The 18,977-nt window shown below is 45.0% G+C and overlaps 2 long non-coding RNA genes across 2 annotated transcripts; one reads left to right on the top strand and one right to left on the bottom strand.

Annotated features, from left to right (window-relative positions):
* Positions 1-13,466: 13,466 nt before the first annotated feature.
* On the top strand, positions 13,467-17,896 carry LOC146663003 (uncharacterized). Its single transcript, XR_014912978.1, has 4 exons — positions 13,467-14,257; positions 14,772-15,502; positions 16,486-16,704; positions 17,312-17,896. It is a non-coding gene; the product is annotated as an uncharacterized LOC146663003 (long non-coding RNA).
* On the bottom strand, positions 17,702-18,731 carry LOC146663002 (uncharacterized). The gene is made up of 2 exons (XR_014912979.1): positions 18,589-18,731; positions 17,702-18,472 (listed from the first exon to the last, which is right to left on the bottom strand). It is a non-coding gene; the product is annotated as an uncharacterized LOC146663002 (long non-coding RNA).
* Positions 18,732-18,977: the final 246 nt, after the last annotated feature.

Raw genomic sequence — 18,977 nt, 5'->3', positions numbered from 1 at the left:
GCACCCTGGTGACATACCCCCACTCCAAGGCCCTGCATGTGTGGGTGGTTGTGGAGGAGCGGGAAGAGGGAGGCAGCTGGAGATGGGGAGGGAAGGAAGACAGGATAAAGACCTGCTGTGGAAGAGAGACAGAGGTTAATAACAGATATGATTCAATGCAGAGAGGTCTGTTAACACATAGTGAGTGAGAAAGGTGACTGGAAAGGAAAAACTCAGTGCATCATGGGAATCCCCGGCAGCCTACGTCTATTGCAGCATAACTAAGGGAGGATTCAGGGTCACCTGGTCCAGCCCTAACTATATGCTTTAGCAAAAAGCAAAGTTTGAAGCCTAATCTTAAAAGTAGAGATAGTGTCTGTCTCCTGAATCCAAACTGGAAGCTGCAAGTTTTGTGGCCGCTCAGGAAATAGTCAGGCGTGGGAAGTCGTTCACGGACAGAGAATATATGAAGAAATCATTTATTAAGATTTCAGAACATCTCTTCGCTGATAGCACTAAAATGCCAGACACGGGGGGAGGACATCTGTGAGACTGTGATGATTGTTTAAGAGTCAAAGAAATAAAAACAAGCCACCTAGTGTCAGTGGCTACTGATGGGGCACCTAGTATGACTGGAGGGCACAGGGGCTTTGTGGCTCGACTTTTCTGAGCTGGAACAGCCAGAGTGGCGAAAGAGCTGCACTTTGTGGACATTACAGCGAACCTGAAGAAGCTGAATACAACTCTTCAGGGGAGAGGAGGCACAGTGTTACACATGCTGGAGGAGGTGTTAGCGTTTGAGTGCAAACTGACAGTTTTAACCAGAGATTCACAGAGAGGCACACTGTTTCACTTCCCCTCTTTAAGGGAGTTCAAACAAGCTTACAAGGTAATCAATTCAGAGCATTTGCAGTCTGCAATTACCACAATTATTTGGGAAATAATTCCACGAATTCAGAGAGGAAAAACCCACATTATCCTTCCCCGTCACTCCCCTGAACATCGATCCATCCCTGTTAAATGTGACTGGATTTTCAGGTGTAAGTCAACCTGATCTGGAGCTGGAGCTGGCTGACATAGCTGATAAAGATATGAGGGTGTCCGAATTCAAACGCTTGACAGAGGATCTTGAAGATGTTGCCCATCAGAAGGCCACTCTTGTTCAGAATCACAAATGGAGTGATGCGGAGAACCTTCCAAGACTGGACAAACTCGTGTTGGAAATATGGAATGCCATCCCCGACACATAAACATGAAGAAATATGCATTTGGAGTCCTGTCGATCTTCAAATCCACACACGTATGTGAGCAGCTATTCTCCACCATGAACTATGTTACAAACAAACACAGCTCACGCCTCACAGACGACAGCTTACAGTCCTGCGTAAATGAAAGTGACTTTGCAACGCCCCGATTTGCAGACGCAGGTTCAGGAGCAGAAGTCCCATTAACCAGGTCAAATAAATAATGATGCAGATATTTTGCAAATATGTATTTTTCATTGTTTAGTGACATATTTGCTGTTTTCCAATTTATTTTTAAAATTCAGGTCAAGGCTCCGCTACATGCTCTACAAGTCCAAAGGCAATATAAGGATGACGGCTCACCGCATTTTTTGTTTGCTACATGGATAATTAAGTTCAGCTTTTTCCTTCATTTGAAGGAGACCTTCAACTCGGACTGTTTCCTTTTTGTTATAATTTTTTCAAGAAGTTCAAAATGTGTTCATTACTTCAATAAAACATAATTTTCTCTGTAGCACTTCATGGATTTTATAAGCAACACACTATAGTTGCTTATACAAAGGATAAAGGTAAAAAACTATATATACAGTGTTATCTTCATTTTACATGTCAAAAAGTATTTGTGGCTCCCAGTGTTTTCTTTTCCGTTCAAACTGGGTCCAAATGGCTCTTTGGGTGTTAAAGGTTGCTGACCCCTGGCCTAGAGTATTATAATTACAGACACTACACACCACAAAATCAACCTATTTAATTGTTGAATAAATTATGTTTATTCATGTATTCATTTAAATGTGTATTTGTGTTCTGTAAGCAGCAAATAAAGTTACAATTATAAATCATCTTCAGTGTTGGGGTTGGACTCAGGACGAGGGCTTCAATCATTTCTGTTTAGGTTAATGCTGACACCTGGTGGATACTTAATAATAATGGTGAGTAGATGCATTTGAACATGAAGGTAATGTAGGAACTCAGTCAGGTCTGAGCCATCAGTGAATTTATTATTATTTATTTATTGCATAGGCTCAGATTAAACCCACATGCAGTTCACGTAGAAATTAGTGTTCAGTTATGTTTGAATCAGTGGACTTTGAGGAGTTTTTATTACAAAAAAAGTCCAAATACTTTTACTGAACAGTGTTTGGCTTGCCTCTACTCCCAGAGCTGAACACAGAAGCATATGAGTACGTTCTGTTGTTACACTGACATGTTTAGAGGTTCACAGCAGTCTGTGTTTAATTGTATGTGTGTTTCTAAAAGGGACACGGATCAATTATCTGCTGTTCGTCACCACTTTCAAAGATATTTGTTTGAAAGGCCCAGTGTGTGCCTTTCAAACAAAGATGAACCTTAGCAGAGAAAGACGCAAAAAGTGTTTGCAGATAATCTACAAAGCACAAAGTGAAAGCAGGTTGACTACATACCGCAGCGCCGATGAAAAGTTTAAGATTCTACTAGAAATAGAGGCTCAAGATATGAACTTGCTGATGGACTGTGTGCTTCATACCCATCTGATTTAGATCAGAAGTTAGCTGATGAAATGACCCAAATTGTCCAATGCTACAAATTTTGTTGAAACATAACCTGCAACCATCTTTTCCAAATGTGTTTGTAGCCTTGGTATATGTTTTGACTCTGCCTGTAATAAACTGCGAAGGAGAAGACTGATTTCACCCATTACAAGATTTAGAAACAAACTGAGAATTGTGGCCATCAGAGTGTGAGCTTGTTAGGAACTTTATCTATTTATTTATTTATTTTTGCCTGTCCCGTTTGGCTCTTTTGCCATCAGAATTATTGTCTAAAGGCGAAGAAAGATGCCCAACGAATTTACTTTACCAAATGGACCATCCCAGCCTTGCCGTAATGGTCTATTTGATTCACCTTTTATTGTTTATTTTATTTTATTTTATTATAACCTGCTAAATACGGGACAGATTTGGCTGGGGAAAAAGAAAGAGGGAAAGAAAAACAGCGGGGAAGAGGGACGGGGATAAAGGCCAAAAAACAAAAACCAACAAAATAAGCAAACAAAAAATACATCTATCAATCACCTGTTGAGAAAGAAAAAAGAGAAAACAAGCAGAAGAAAAAAAAGAGCAACATAATAAACAACATCATGATGATCTATAGGAATATAACAGTAAATACTAAATATTAAACATTATTGTGCAGCACATAAGATCAACAGAACACAGTGTGCTTTGAGGTAGGAGCCAAAAATGTTGTAGTTTGTGGGTGTGAGCACCCGTGTGTACACCTGTGAGCATGGATGCGCTTGTATTTAAAAGGTTCCTTCATGTAATGATCTGATAGAGGGTGTGGGGGAGCCACAGCCCCGTCCTCCAGGGCATGAAGCAGGTATGGAGGAGATCAAAACTCCAGACATCCAGAGGCCCCCAGAACACAAGAGACCAAGGAAGACCAACAGAGGGGCAGCCGCGCCACTGTCCCAGAAAGAGCTGAGGAGAGTCCCAGATGAGGGCTCACCCAGCAGCCGCGGAGCAGAAGCCAGGGGGGGTTGCAGTGACGCGCCCGTGAGCTCCGCCGGCAGCCAGCTGTGCCTGAGTGACCGAGCCCCAGGCCGAGAGGCCGAGGGCACCCCACCCCCGAAGTGGCCCGAGCGAGCCCCAGGCTCCAGCCCCCAACAAGCAGCCACCAAGGAGTGAGCCGGTGTGTACCTGGACGCCCATCCCCGGACACAAAGAACCACCAACGCACCGATGTCTGAGGGCGTCTGCCACCGGCAGGGGAAGTGGTGGTGGGGGGAGATAGGCCTCCAAACCTTGGAGGGCCTGAGATGTCCCCAGAGAGGTGGCGTCTGATACCCAACCTGACATATAGACACAGACATACAGGCACACACATATGCAAACATCCATTCCCACCCTCATGCTCTCATATGCACTTACTCCACACTCAACCAACGTGGAGACAGACATAAAGAGACGCTGTACACACGATCACACTCCCCAAGCGTACTCTAAGCCCCGGGTCTAGGTACCCTTGCCCCTGGAGGGGGGAACTGCACCCAGACCCAGGTAGTGTTACCCTTTTCCCTGTGGTGGGGAGAAGCAGACCGCCCCGACTCCGCAGCAGCAGGGAGGCCCCACACTCCAGACCCCAATCTGACGGCCAACTCCTCCTCCCAGACCCCCCACTCCAACAGGCCGCAGAGAACGAGAGTGTGAGAAGACTCCAAACCTCCCTCCACCCGCTCATATGTAGTGTTGATGCATGTGTGTTCTAAGGTGCATTTAAACCCAGGAGGGCTTGGAGCTACCTGCCAGAGAGCAGCAGGTAAGCGCATAGCCCCTCCTGCTAGCCCTCAATGTCTAAGTGTATTTAAAATTGAGAGGTGGGCAACGACGCCAGGGGTGGGGTGTACACCCTGATGGCCTTTTGGATTCCGTGTAGCGTGCCCACCCCCAAGATCCTATATGTATGTGTAATGAGAGTGTGAGTAATGTGAATGTCTAAGTTGTGGGATAAAATTGAGGCAGAGGCAGCCAGAAGGGGACAGGGGGGGGTAGCCTCCCCTGCACCCTGGTGACACACCTCTACCCCAAGGCCCTGCATGTGTGGGTGGTTATGGTGGAGCGGGAAGAGGGAGGCAGCTGGAGATGGGGAGGGAGGAAGGGAGGGGCAAGTGACCAGGAAGGGTCAGCACCCCCACTGACCCCAGTAGGCACCCCCTTACTCTGCAACCCACCAGGGAAAGGGGGCCCAGGCCCATCCGGACCGGGGCCCAGTTCGGCAGTGCCGCCTGGCCCCACAGAGCCCGGGACAGCCCACCCGACCCCACCACAGAGAAAACTACACCCACCCCATCATCCACTCATCTTCCAGACTACACAAGACAATAGACGCCCAGGCTGAGATCTTCCTCAGGGCTGGGCCCCCATACACCCACCCGCCCACAACCCCGGCAACACACCAACCAGGACCCAAGCCCCCAAGGCCCAGCCAGGGCCCCAGCCCAGAGACGGAGCACCTCCAGAACCCCACGCCCGTCCCGGACCCACCCAGGGGCAGCCAGGCTGCCAGGTCAGTAACCCACGTCCGTCAGCACAGACCCTCCCTTAGCCCCGCTGCACGCAGCCACGAGGAAACCGTCACCTAAGAGCCAACAGAGCCCTTAATAGGCCATGACCGCTACCCCGGGTTGAGCCCTCCAAGGAAGATGCTCCTGGGGACTTTATTTATTTTTTGACTGTAATGCAAAGAGACATACACATAGATAATGCCCAGACAGCAGTGGAGGAGGAAAACAAGAGAAAGCATCATGACAGAGTCTGCAACAAGTGTGAATTTGTGAGAGGACAGTCTACAGGTTAATGCCCCAATAACACACACACACACACACACACACACACACACACACACACACACTGACATCATAGATAATTGGCAAACCTTCTGGAGGAAACCTGGTCTTGTTAGGAGAGACGGCATCCATCCCACTTTGGATGGAGCAGCTCTCATTTCTAGAAATATGGACAAATTTATTAAACCCCCCAAAATATGACTATCCAGAGTTGGGACCAGGAAGCAGAGTTGCAGTCTTACACGCCTCTCTGCAGCTTCTCTCCTCCTGCTACCCCCCCAACCCCATCTCCGTAGAGACTGAGTCAGCTCCCAAACAGACAAATAACAAACTAAAAACCAGCAACAAACAACTTAAACATAAACAATTACAAAGAAAGAACAATACAGTATCCACATCTGAACCAAAGAGTAAAACAGTGAAATGTGGATTATTAAATATTAGGTCTCTCTCCTCCAAGTCTCTGTTAGTACATGACTTAATAATTGATCAACAAATTGATTTACTCTGCCTTACAGAAACCTGGTTGCAGCAGGATGATTATGTTAGTTTAAATGAATCAACACCCCTGAGTCATTCTAACTACCAGAAATCACGAAGCACAGGCCGAGAGGGCGGTGTGGCAGCAATTTTTCACACGAGCCTATTAATCAACGAAAGACCCAGACAGAATTTTAATTCATTTGAAAGCCTGATGCTTAGCCTCGTCCACCCCAGCTGTACTTGTTATCATTTATCGTCCACCTGGGCCTTACACAGAGTTTCTGTCTGATTTCTTTTTCTCTGCTCAGCTCAGATAAAATAATTATTGTGGCTGATTTTAACATCCATGTAGATGCTAAAAACGACAGCCTCAACATGGCATTTAATCTGTTATTAGACTCAATTGGTTTCTCTCAAAATGTAAAAGAACCCACCCACCACTTTAATCACACTCTAGATCTTGTTTTAACATATGGCATAGAAACTGAACATTTAACAGTGTTTCCTGAAAACCCTCTCCTGTCTGATCATTTCCTGATAACATTTACATTTACAATAATTGATTACACAGCGGTGGAGAGTAGACTTTATCAAAGTAGATGTCTTTCTGAAAGCGCTGTAACTAAGTTTAAGAATATAATCCACCCACTGTTATCATCTTCAATGCCCTGTACCAACACAGAGCAGAGCAGCTATCTGAACGCTACTCCAACAGAGGTCGATCATCTTGTCACTTCGCACGACTCTGGATACTGTAGCTCTGGTGAAAACTAAAAGCTCAAATCAGAAGCACTTCACTCCGTGGTATAATTCTCAAACACATAGCCTAAAGCAGATGACTCGTAAGCTGGAGAGGAAATGGCGTGTCACAAATTTAGAGGATCATCATTTAGCCTGGAGAAATAGTTTGTTGTTTTATAAGAAAGCCCTCCGCAAAGTCAGAACATCTTACTATTCATCACTGATTGAAGAAAATAAGAACAACCCCAGGTTTCTCTTCAGCTCTGTAGCCAGGCTGACAAACAGTCAGAGCTCTGTTGAGCCAACCATCCCTTTAACGTTAACTAGTAATGACTTCATGAACTTCTTCACAAATAACATTTTTATCATTAGAGAAAGAATTACCAATAATCATCCCACAGATGTAATATTATCTACAGCTACTCTTAGTACCATTGATGTTAAGTTAGACTCTTTTTCTCCAATTGATCTTTCTGAGTTAATTTCAGTAATTACTTCCTCCAAACCATCAACATGTCTGTTAGACCCCATTCCTACAAAACTGCTCAAAGAAGCCCTGGCATTATTTAATGCTTCAATCTGAAATATGATAAACCTATCTTTAAAAATCTGCTGTGTACCACAGGCCAAAATGCTGAGTATTGTTCAAAAGTAACTTGGTGTCTGTAAGTGTGTGTGTGTGTGTGTGTGTGTGTGTGTGTGTGTGTGTGTGTGTGTGTGTGTGTGTGTGTGTGAGATACTGCAGACGAGTGCTTGGTAGTGACGTGTATGAAGTTGTGCGTGTGTTTCAGTCCAGGCACTGAGTGTTCAGGAGTCTGATGGCTTGGGGGAACAAACTGTTCCATCGTCTGGCAGTGAGGGCCCGGATGGTCTGGTACCTCTTTCCAGAAGGCAGCAGGGTGAAGAGTGTGTGTGAGGGGTGTGTGGGGTCCTCCACAGTGTTGGTGGCTTTGCAGAAGGAGTGGGTGCTATAAATGTCTATGATGGAGGGAAGAAAGGCTCCAACGATCTTCTCAGCTGCTCTCATTATCCATTGTAGGGTATTGCGATCCGATACGCTACAGTTACCATACCAGACAGTGATGCAACTGCTCAGGACGCTCTTGATAGTCCCTCGGTAGAAGGTGGTAAGAACGGATGATGGGAGATAACCTTTAGTGAAAGTTACAAATAGGGATGGGTACCGGTATCTGACATAAACGGTAGTAACCAGACCGAAAAGCAGCGCACATTTCGGTGCTTTATTTCGGTGCTTTTTTTTTTTCCTGAGATGTCATACACTTTGGATTGTAGCCAATCATTTTACCTTTCCGAGGATAGTAGGCGGGCCCAGGTACGTATGTTCTTTTAGAGCAGAGCTACAGATTAAAAATGCCCAAGGCGAAGCGGTCAAAGTCTGGCTGTACTTCACAGCAAAAGATGCAAACTCAGCAGCCTGCAACAAGTGCTTTAAGGTGATACTGTGATACTGTGCAAAGGAGGTAACACCTCGATTCTGATGAAACACCTGGCGATGCATAGCGTTTTTTAAAAGACTAGAAATGCACCGTATTTGATAGCTTGCTGCGAGACCTCACACCGTGCACATCTACTGCAGGTGTGGTGCCTGTTATCGGACCCAGAGTTAGCAACATCCCCCAAGAACCCAAAGAGTAGAGTCCTGGCCCCTAGCCCTGCCATTGTGGCAGAAATGATGACAGATGATGATGGCAGCAGCAGCCGTTCTTCTCTGGGTGAGTAGCTTAATGTTGTTCGTGTGTAATTTACGTTGAGTAGGCTAACCACGTTATTACATTAATGCACGTAAGGTGAACTAGCAAACACCGTCGTAGTTACATGCGGCTGTCTTCTTGTTGGATAGAGTGAAACCATATATGGCCTATAGCTGAAGAAAAGGCTAACATTGTTATCTTTTTACAAAAAAGAGAACAGCTAAACATGAGAGGTTTTAGGACAAAGTTTGTGTTTTCCATTGTTTAAGCACCGCTTCGAGCACCATTTAAGCACCGGCACTGTTTCAAAAGTACCGGTTTGGCACCGGTATCGGATAAAACCTAAACGATACCCATCGCTAGTTACAAATGATCTTCTTATGGCCTCTGGCAGTGGACTTATCTCTGTGCTTGTCCTGCTAGACCTCATTTCAGCGTTCGATACTGTTGACCATAATATTCTATTAGAGCGATTAGAGCACGCTGTAGGTATTACACGTACTGCGCTGCAGTGGTTTGCATCATATCTATCTAATAGGCTCCAGTTTTTCCATGAAAATGAAGAGTCCTCTTCACACACTATGGTCAGTTATGGAGTTCTACCAATTCTGTTTACATTTTTCATGCTTCCCTTATGATCCATATGACCCCCCTATGAGCAAGCACTTTGTGATTTTTATCTTGAAATTTTATCAATAAAATTTTACTTACTTTTACTTTACTTTACCCATCATGACAATAGTTTTAAATTCCTGCTTATTACCGAAAACCGCCACAGGTGTTTTGTGGTACTCATTACAATTCTTTAAGTGTGTTTTAAAAGGTTATCACCTGGTTATTAATAGGTTATTACATAGAAACAATCTGTTTTGCATTTTGCAGCTGTTTCCTGCTTATTACATAGAAACTACCAGATAAATTTTCCAGGTAATGGTCAGTTTTTTAAGTTAGCATTAATAGGTTATTAATGTCTTATCAAATGGAAACAAGAAGTTTTGTATTTTGTAGCTCTGTTTCCTGCTTGTTACATAGAAACTACCATGGGTAAGAACATTATTATGTTCTTATTTCTTCCTTGTTACCCTACTATTATCCCTTTATTACAGAGCTGTAACAGAAAGTGCTATCAATGCACTGCACTTCATCCAACATTTGGACTGTGCAGGAACTTGTGCCAAGCTACTTTTTGTGGTCTACAGTTCAGCTTTTAATATCATTAGCCCAGTTCTGCTGCAGGACAAGCTGAATGGGATTGCTTCCACCTTCAGGTGGATTGATGTGCTATGATGAAGTCTAAATCCTGATTAAAAGCTTCAATTAGAGCCGTTCCTGTATCAATGATCAAATCAATAATTCAATTTTTGAAAGAAATGCTGAAAACTGGTCTATAGTAGGCTAAAACACCCTCATGTAACTGCTTTAGAATTTTAGACAACTAACAAAACCTGTGGAACTTCCATCCATCCATCTTCTTCCACTTATCCAATTTAGGGACACAGATGGGATTGCAGAGTGACTGAGGAGGAATGATACACAGGAAATGGTCTGCAGTGCACTTGAACCATGCACCGTGGCGTGTGGATACTTCTTTAAGACAGTCCGTCTCGCCTGGCCACGCCCCACAGCTCACATATAAAGCAGCTGTGCAGACGTGACACCGGTAATAATTTGATCGGAACGCATTTCCGTGCGGCCTGATGGTGGAGAGATAATCTCTCTCGAAGAGAACCAAGAGAGTCGGCGCTACAGGCTGGAGAACTCTCACTCGCCACAGCAAGGTCCGACGGCCGGCGAAGTGAAGCCTCAAGAGTGAACTCGTAAACGAGACACTCGAGGTCAGACACAAAGGGTTAGGGTTAGACGCTGGGGAACACAGCCTGCAGCCACAGGAGCTCATATCCCAGAAGAGACTGGCTAAAGAAGCTGGAGAACACACACTCGCTGGCTGACATATCAGACACAGCAAGGTCCGACTGGCACGTAAGCCGGCGAATGCAGGCAACACGGCAGGGGAACACAGCAGCTGCCAGAGCGGAGGGCCAAGCCAGGGACACGAGTCGCAGGTCGCCCCAGGGCCAAGCATCCATCCGTAGACAGGGGAGCCGCAAGAGTGAACTCAGGGACGAGACACTCATGCAAAGCTGGAACGCTTTGCATGACTGGCTGGAACGCAACACACTCACTGGCTGGTGTATCAGACACAGCGAGGTACAGCTACCGTATAACCGGCAAACCGCCTGCAGGGAGCCTGGCGCTACAGGCTGAAAAAACACTCACTCGCTGGCTGACCATCAGACACAGCGAGGTCCGGCTGGCGCGTAAACCGGGGAAGCATGGGCAATACGCACTGCTGCTGGAGTCAGAGCCGAGAAGCTGCCCCACCCGCTGGTCGTGTGAACCGCGCACTGCGGGCAACACGCCAGACAGAACAATGGCTACACTAGGCTGCAGAAGTCTCACTCGTCACAGCGAGGTCCGCCTGGCGTGTAAGCCAGCGAACGTGAGCAATACGCCAGGGGAGCACAGCCTACCAAGCCACTCAAGCACAGCAGCTGGCTATCGCCGAGACAGGAACCCGCGATATGCGGACAATGCTCCAGACGGGAAGTCGAAGCCGCCTGCTGGAGAAGCCGAGTCATAACAGATCCCCGCCTAGCACTAGGCAGTGACACAGTGCCAGGGAAAGAGAGCCTGCCGCAGCAGCTCGGCCACTCAATGGATGGCCGAGGTAGGTTAAGGCCCAGGGCCTGTCCCAGGAGCAGAGCGGCCGACCTGCACCATCCACGACAGGGGAGGGGCTGGTGGCTCAGGCCACTGAGGGCCCAAGAGGGGAGCAACCCAAGGTTCATCACCAGGGTATAGCAGACACTCTGCGCTGTACGCAACCAGGGGGCCAGCAAGAGTGGGCCTGACGAGACACTTGCGGTCAGTTGGGAAGTGTCAGCTCACTGAGCGGGCACCTGGTGGCCATGTGACCCGCGACACAGGGGCAATGCACTAGACAGAGAGCCAGCGCTGCATGCTGGAGAACACTCACTTGCTGGCTGATGTATCAGACAGATCAAACTGCCCCCTGGCAGTCTAGCCCGCTGAAGGCCAAGCGGGGACTTAACCCGAAGGTCCACCCAGGGGCCAAGCGGTCGCTAGCACTGTCCGCAGACAGGGGAGCAACAAGAGTGAACTTTGAGAACGAGACACTCATGCACAATGCTCCAGGCTGGAGAACACTCACTCGCCAGCTGAAGAATCAGACACTGCGAGGTCCAGCTGGGGAGTAAACCGGCGAATGCGGGCAATACGCCAGGGGAACACAGCCAGTAGCTGCAGCAGCTGATATGCCAGAAAGAACCCGGCTAAAATAGGCTGGAGAATGCTCACTCGCCGCAGTGAGGTCCAACTGGCGCGCAAGCTGTGAATGCGGGCAACACGCCAAGGGAAGACAGCCTGCAGCTGCAGTGCAGCCAGGGAGGTGACTCACCGAGGGTGTCAGCTCACTGAGCAGGCCCTGCCAGCCACGTAGACCTGCAACATTTGGGCAATCTGCCAGACAGAGAGCCAGCGCTGCAGGCTGGAGAATTGTTAACCGCTGGCCGAGGCGTCAGCGAGGCATAACTGGTGTATAAACCGGCGAAGCGTGGGCAATATGCCAGGGGAACGCAGCCTGCAGCAGTGCTGGCCACTAAGCCCAATTCAAAGGATGTCAGGAGGGAGGAGGGCGGCTTGAGGACAGCTGAGCCCAGGCTCCGAGTCCTCCCCGCCTCACCTGAACACGGCCATCTCCACACGCCTGCATAGGCCCCTCAGCACAGCGAGGTGGCCCCAGGGTAGACAGGCAGTTCCATCAGGCAACCCTGGTCGTCTGACCCGAGCCAAGCGTCATAAACATCAACCTCCTGACAATCAACATCCACCAGCCCAGGGCTCACAGAGGCGGGGCCATGGGAGGGAATGCTGTGGGAGGGGCCCGGAATCAGGCGACCCAGACATGGGTTCACCCGTCCGGGCCCCACTCCAGTGGCAGCCAGAGGGGATAGAAGTTTCTTCAACATCCACCTCACGATAATCAACCTCCACCAGCCCAGGCCTCACAGAGGCGGGGCCATGCAGCCATCATCCTCACTTTAGCCTGAGAGGCACAGGATGGGGGAGGGCTCTCCGTGTCCCCAGACTGCCTGCAGTTGACATGTCAAGCTTCATCCCTACAGAGGGAGTGACAATATGGCCGCCATCAGGGCATAAGTAACCCTTACGCCCCTGTTAGGGCATGCCACCCTGCCCAGGGAAGGCCCGAAGGGAGGAATGGCACTCAATCGCCTGCCACCAGACCAATCAGGCAGCAACGGCACCTGAGATGGGAGGCGGTGAGGCTGTGTGACATCAACCTTGAGGTCCACTCTACTAGACAGGACCGCAGGAAGGGCTAGTTCCCACACCTGTGATGCTTCAATCAAGAGCTGAAGGGACCCATCTCACCCGACACTGTGCACGGGGACCAGCAAGGGGCAGCCCAGGGACAGGGCGGCAACACCGGAGGAGAGGATGGAAGCTTCTTCAACATCCACCACCTGATAGTCAACCAACACCGGCCCAGGCCTCACAGAGGTGGAGCCATGGGAGGGATGCTGTGGGAGGGGCCAGCAGTGAATCAGCAACAGGTGTGGGAGGGGACCCAGCCCATGGCCTGCCTATCTGGTGTCCACAGCAGTGGCAGGCATTTTTTGGAGGCATGAGATGGGGGAGGGGTGGGCCAGTTAAATGCTTTCAGAAAACCAAGCACGGTCTGCCTAGTTCGTGTTGGCAACAAAGCAGTCCGTGCAAGTGTCAGCTTCTCTAGCCAGCATGCTATGGGCTGCTATCATGTAGTTATTTATTTTTCCCTTTTCGCCCAGGCACAGCAACACTGCTCGTTCCTATCGTCAAAAGGCAAAAATGCCATACACAGACATGTTTGGGATGTGTGGGCTGCCATACTTCTGCTACCAAGCAAGGGGGCGGGGCCACACGCTAACCAGGAAGTGCTAACAGGTAGCCGGCACTAGCCGCAACCGGAATTCCCCTTCCACCGTTTATTTGCTTCTGCGTCACAGTGCTGACAGGTGAACGTGTATGCTTGGAACTCTGACACCTTTCCCCAATGTAGCCGAACTACGAGCGGAGCCCTGCTGGCCGGGTTAACCCGCGAGCTGCGGCCTATATGCCAGACAGGCTAACAGGCTGGAATGCTAAACGCCGGCTGGCTAACGGTAAGCCGGTGTTCTGCCAAACCATCATACTTTAGGAAAACGTCCTACCGTAGGTAGTGTATGCACATTTCTGCAGTCACAGAGTAATTCCAGCATAAATTTAAGTAGGTATGATGGTTTGCCACTTAACTTTGCCCATCAGAGTATGCTTGTAGCTCATATTCATAAGGCTTTATGAATATGAGCCCTGAGAGGCCAAACGGACTGCAACTTCAGAAAACACTTGCAAAAAGAAAAATGCTGCAAAAAGGAAAACGCTGCAAAAAGAAAGACGCTGCACTGCAACTTCAAGAAAAACGCTGCACTGCAAAAAGAAAAACGCTACAAAAAGAAAGACGCTGCACTGCAATTTCAAGAAAAACGCTGCAAAAAGAAAAGCGCTGCAAAAGCACACAAAGCACAACGGAAATAGGAAAAAAGACAACGGAAATGTTCCTGGGGAGACAATAACCCGACGGACCAGTTGCACGAACCAAAACATGCTAACCAGTGCGCTAGGACTGGGAGACACTTCAAAGAAGTGGAGGAGAGGTAAATATCTTGTAATCTCATGATTCTAATAATACTACAGATATCTGGAATATATATTCAAAGATAATTCTAACAAAGATAATGTTTAATGTAGCCTTAGAAATGAAGCTTTTTTAAACTCGAGAACAAATGCAAAGGCATGAACTGGTAGGTACTAAGAACTGTATTCTGGTTTAAGCCTGCCACCGGTTCTACGGCATAATTTTAAAAACTAGTTTATGACTTAATAGGGCATATGTACACAGTGACGAAATTCTTCTAACTTCTCTAATTTTGCTCATTTTGAGTTGTCAGCATAGAGGTCTTAATGAGAGTGATAAGTCCTGAATCCTGGTCCATGTTCTTTGAGCTTTTGCTGGCCTTTATTTAAGCACACACCAAGAAGATTAAATACTTGAGTCATGTTTATTGAGACTTGTTTCAGATGTGGTATTTTTTTTAAAAACACTTATTAAGTGCATTTGTGGATTCCTGCGGTCGTAATTATCTTTTCATGTTTTCTCTTCAACCTTAGGCCCAGTCTCAGTCACAGACATCATCAATAAGTATTTCTCTGAGGGCCATACATATGAAGTGATCCTGGATTTTCTTGAAAACAAGCATAATATTTGTATGAGTCTGAGAACATTAAAGAGGAGGCTAAAAGATGCTGGAATGACTAGAAGGACAGACTTTACTCCCACTGACATTGTCATTTCCACTGTTACACAAGAGCTGAGAGGCTCAGGTCAGCTTCTGGGTTACAGATCCATGTATCAGACACTGCGACAAAAGTATAATCTGAAAGTTAAAAGAAATGATGTAATGCACATACTCTCAAGACTAGATCCATATGGTGTTAAGCGTCGCTGTAAACGCAGGTTTGTTCGAAGAGGATATTTTTCAGAAGGACCAAATCAAGTGTGGCATGTGGATGGTTACGATAAGCTGAAGCCCTTTGGTGTTTCTATTAGTGCATGTGTCGATGGATTTTCAAGGAAAGTTATGTGGCTCAGCTGTGGCAGCTCAAATAATGACCCAGGTATCATTGCAAAATATTATATGGAGTGCTTGTCACGGTTTGGTCAACTTCCAAGCATGCCTTCGTACAGACTGTGGCACAGAAAATGGCACAATGGCAGCCATTCACTGTGCTTTAAGATCAGACCATGGAGATGAACTTGCAGGAGCCCACAGTCATATGTATGGTACCTCAACTACAAATCAACGGATTGAAAGTTGGTGGTCTTCGTTCAGAAAGCAAAGGTACATGGCTTTTAAAATATATTCTGAAACTAAAATTGAATGGTTCTGAAGGTGTTTCGTGGTCAGCGATATACTTTTTTTTGTGGGTGGGGTTTTATACTCAAATATTAAATTACAGTCACAAACAAAGAAAAACATAGTCACCTACACATTTTTCTCATGTGATGCACAACTGCTTCAAAAAATATAATAAATGGTTTGGTATACCAGTGACATTTGTTTGTATTAAAACAACTCACTCAAAAAGAAAATCCTACTCAGACATTCCACAAAAGTCCTAAAAAGGAACTATAAAAAACAACAAACAAACTGACATTAAACATTTTAATAAATTATTATGAATCCTAGAGGCAATGGCATCAGTAAAGATTGATGTATTTAAAACTGAGTAAAATGTATTCAAATTTGTGTGCCTACGTAGTACCAAACTAACATCTAGATCAAATAGTTTACCTGTAGGGAGTCATAAATAAAAGAACAAGGGTTTCTTCAAATTTGAGAACTGTAATATGAGTAATATAAGAACATTGATCCAACATGACAGAAATTTGTTAGAGGAGGTCATTCGTTTCAGACATTTCTTCGACTTTGTGTGCCAAAAAAAAAATACTGATGTTTTCACTAGCTTTTGGATTTCTGTGTGGTATCTAACAAGTGATAACAGCTTCAGTGTTCATGGAGAAACAAAATAGTACATTTATATGGACAGACCTGTATATTACAACTTTTCTTAAGTTCAACCGCCAAATGTAGGAATAACAGAAGGATTAATCATTTTGTTAAATTTTGTTATTTGTGTGAAGTTGCTTTTTTTTCCTGCAGTGCATTGATGAAACACTTCAGAACATGTGAATAAGCTTTTCTTTGAACGAAATTGCGCACATTTCAATATTCTTAAGATTACGACTTTTTTTTAAAAGAGGACAATTACATTGAATTACTTGTGTTATTAAATTTTATATGCCTTGTCATTCCACCATTAGAACTCAGTTCTGGATTGAACTCTTCAGTGACCTGAGGGAGAGGCATCTTTTCAACGGCAGTCATGAACATAAATGCCTTCTACGATATGTCTTCCTCAATGTCTTGCAAAAAGAGCTTGACGAGTACAGAGATCTCTGGAACACTCACACCATCCGACCTGTGCGCCAATCTTGTTGTCCATCTGGTAAACCAGAAGCCATGTATCACCTGCCTCATAGGTATGTATTTAGTCCATGTATTTTATTTCATAGTTTTACTAAAATTTTTCTTCCTCAGTATAGTGTATTGTATGTGCAGGATACCTGTCCAGCTTGCTGTTATTAAACCTGTTGTTCATTTATAAAATGGTTCAGGAACAGTCCATCCCTTATGTGCACTCTTTTCTTTCTTGACCTAACCACTTGAGTTAAGTAAGCAGTATGCCATTTAGGTTTAACAATTTGCCCTAACTGTTACTCACAGCAGGTATTACACACACTTTTGCAATTGAATAGTATTTTTTGTTGTTTTCACCTTTTTGCTGAATAGAAATTAAAGCTGCCACTTGTGTTTTGCCATTAGTTCTGTTCTCTGACTTCATGCACATACGTTTTATTTTTATTTTTTTTTCCAAAAAAAAAAAAGTTAGACAATCATATTTTAACTTTGGATCACATCTTGGCTAAAAATGACAAATGTAGATATATGCATAATTAAGATTCTTTAAAATCACAATTTCCAGAACTGACTTTTAATTATAAGATTGACTTTGCGCTTTTGCTGTAACCTTGAAGGATAGTACCTGGAGAAGTGACTGAATTTGTTCATTTTTCTGACTGACCTAAGGTATGGTGGAAGAGAGTGTGGATTCCAAGTGCCTCAAGACATCCTGCACCAGTTTGATGACATTCTACCTGCTCAGTACAGTCTATGTGGGGACGACAATCTCCAGGTTCATTTCACAAACTTGGAAAGACAGAGTGAGCTCCCTCGACCAGTCAACTGGACTACTGCAGTTGAAAATTATATAACACTCAAAAATATGACTGGACTTTAGAAGTCAATGTAAAATCATCTGCTAGATGTGGGTACAATTACCACTGACACTAATTGTCACAAACCAACTTTAATGAGTATTGAAAAAAATAGTACCATAGTTTTTATATAAATAGTTTCACTACCGTCAACTTTTCAGTGTGTACGCTTTCGACCTGAAGAAATCAAAAGACCATACTGTACAAAATAACTTGTTCCTTTTAATTAGGTGTTGTAACAAACACGTTGATTAATTTGGAGATCTGTTTTACAAACAAAGGTTTACAAAAGCATTCAGCGAGACCTGTATTTATGTGGGTTTTTCCTATTTCTTTTTTTAACTCCAAGAACAACTTGCATATCTTACAAAAAAATGTAATCAAACACAGAAGTGTTTGATTAAATAAAGCCTTTTAACTGAATTTATCAGATTTTTTTTACCCTGTGTTATTATACTAGCGTGTCTCAGTACATTAGAATACTTCAGAAATGTTTTATTTTGTTACATTGGCAATTTCTTAATACAGTGAAATATGTCTAACTTGTTCAACTGTCCCACTATGATACTATGCTTTTGAAATTCCAAAACCTGATTGAACTTTCTGCGATGCATTAAACTTTATGTGATTTACACAAATTATAAATTATTAGAAAAAAAATTTCAGAGTTTAAAATCACAAACTTCAACTGTTTGCTAAAACCATAAATGTGGCTTAAAAGCAAAAGGACTTGGACCTTAGGGAAGCCCAAACCCAGGAGAGTTCTGGATGCCATAATCTATGGCTTCTTGGAAGTCCTCATAACTGTGTAGCACTGGGATTTTGATAGTATTTGCACAGACATCTACTACAAGGAAGCGTGAAGTGGTCTGGAAAAGAAGTTGTGGCTTTGGCTGAATTGCTGCAGGAGGAATTTCTCTCAGTCCAGTTGCAAACATAAGGATGTCTTCAAGAGACAGACTTCCATTTCTCTCTGAAAATGTAAAGAGAATAAAAGTTATTTCTAATGATAATAAACAGGAAAAAGGTGCCATTACACTTTGCTGACATAAATGTACTCATTTCAACATTTTCAACCAAATTTAATACCTTCTACAGAAAGCAGATAGTCTTGCCAGTAGCTTAGTACTCGTCTCCTCTTGATGCCTAGAGCTGCCAGGTGGACCAAATTGCACATGGAAGATGTTCTCAAGAAGATCAGCTGTCAGCCTGGTCTCATTGTAGCACATGAATGAGAAGAAGAGTGAAGGATGCTGTTCCAGAGCGTTTAGAAAAATACATGACTACATGAGGGCACATCCTTTATCGCTATGCCTGTAATACTCTGCCTATTGCCTTAATATTAAATAATTTTTTGAACAATAATTATTGAAAATATTTTGTCATGTCATTATACTGTCGCAAGTAGAGGTGGCATGGGCCGCGAAACTGAGACACAGGCATTAGAGCCTCTTAATGCTTGTTTTGTTTGGGTTTCC

Source organism: Rhamphochromis longiceps, linkage group LG8 (genome assembly GCF_057381845.1).
Source record: "Rhamphochromis longiceps isolate RC_006_pf linkage group LG8, R_longiceps_female_GT1.1, whole genome shotgun sequence".
In the NCBI taxonomy this organism is placed as follows: Eukaryota; Metazoa; Chordata; class Actinopteri; order Cichliformes; family Cichlidae; genus Rhamphochromis; species Rhamphochromis longiceps.
This window is presented reverse-complemented; position numbering and strand designations above follow the sequence as displayed.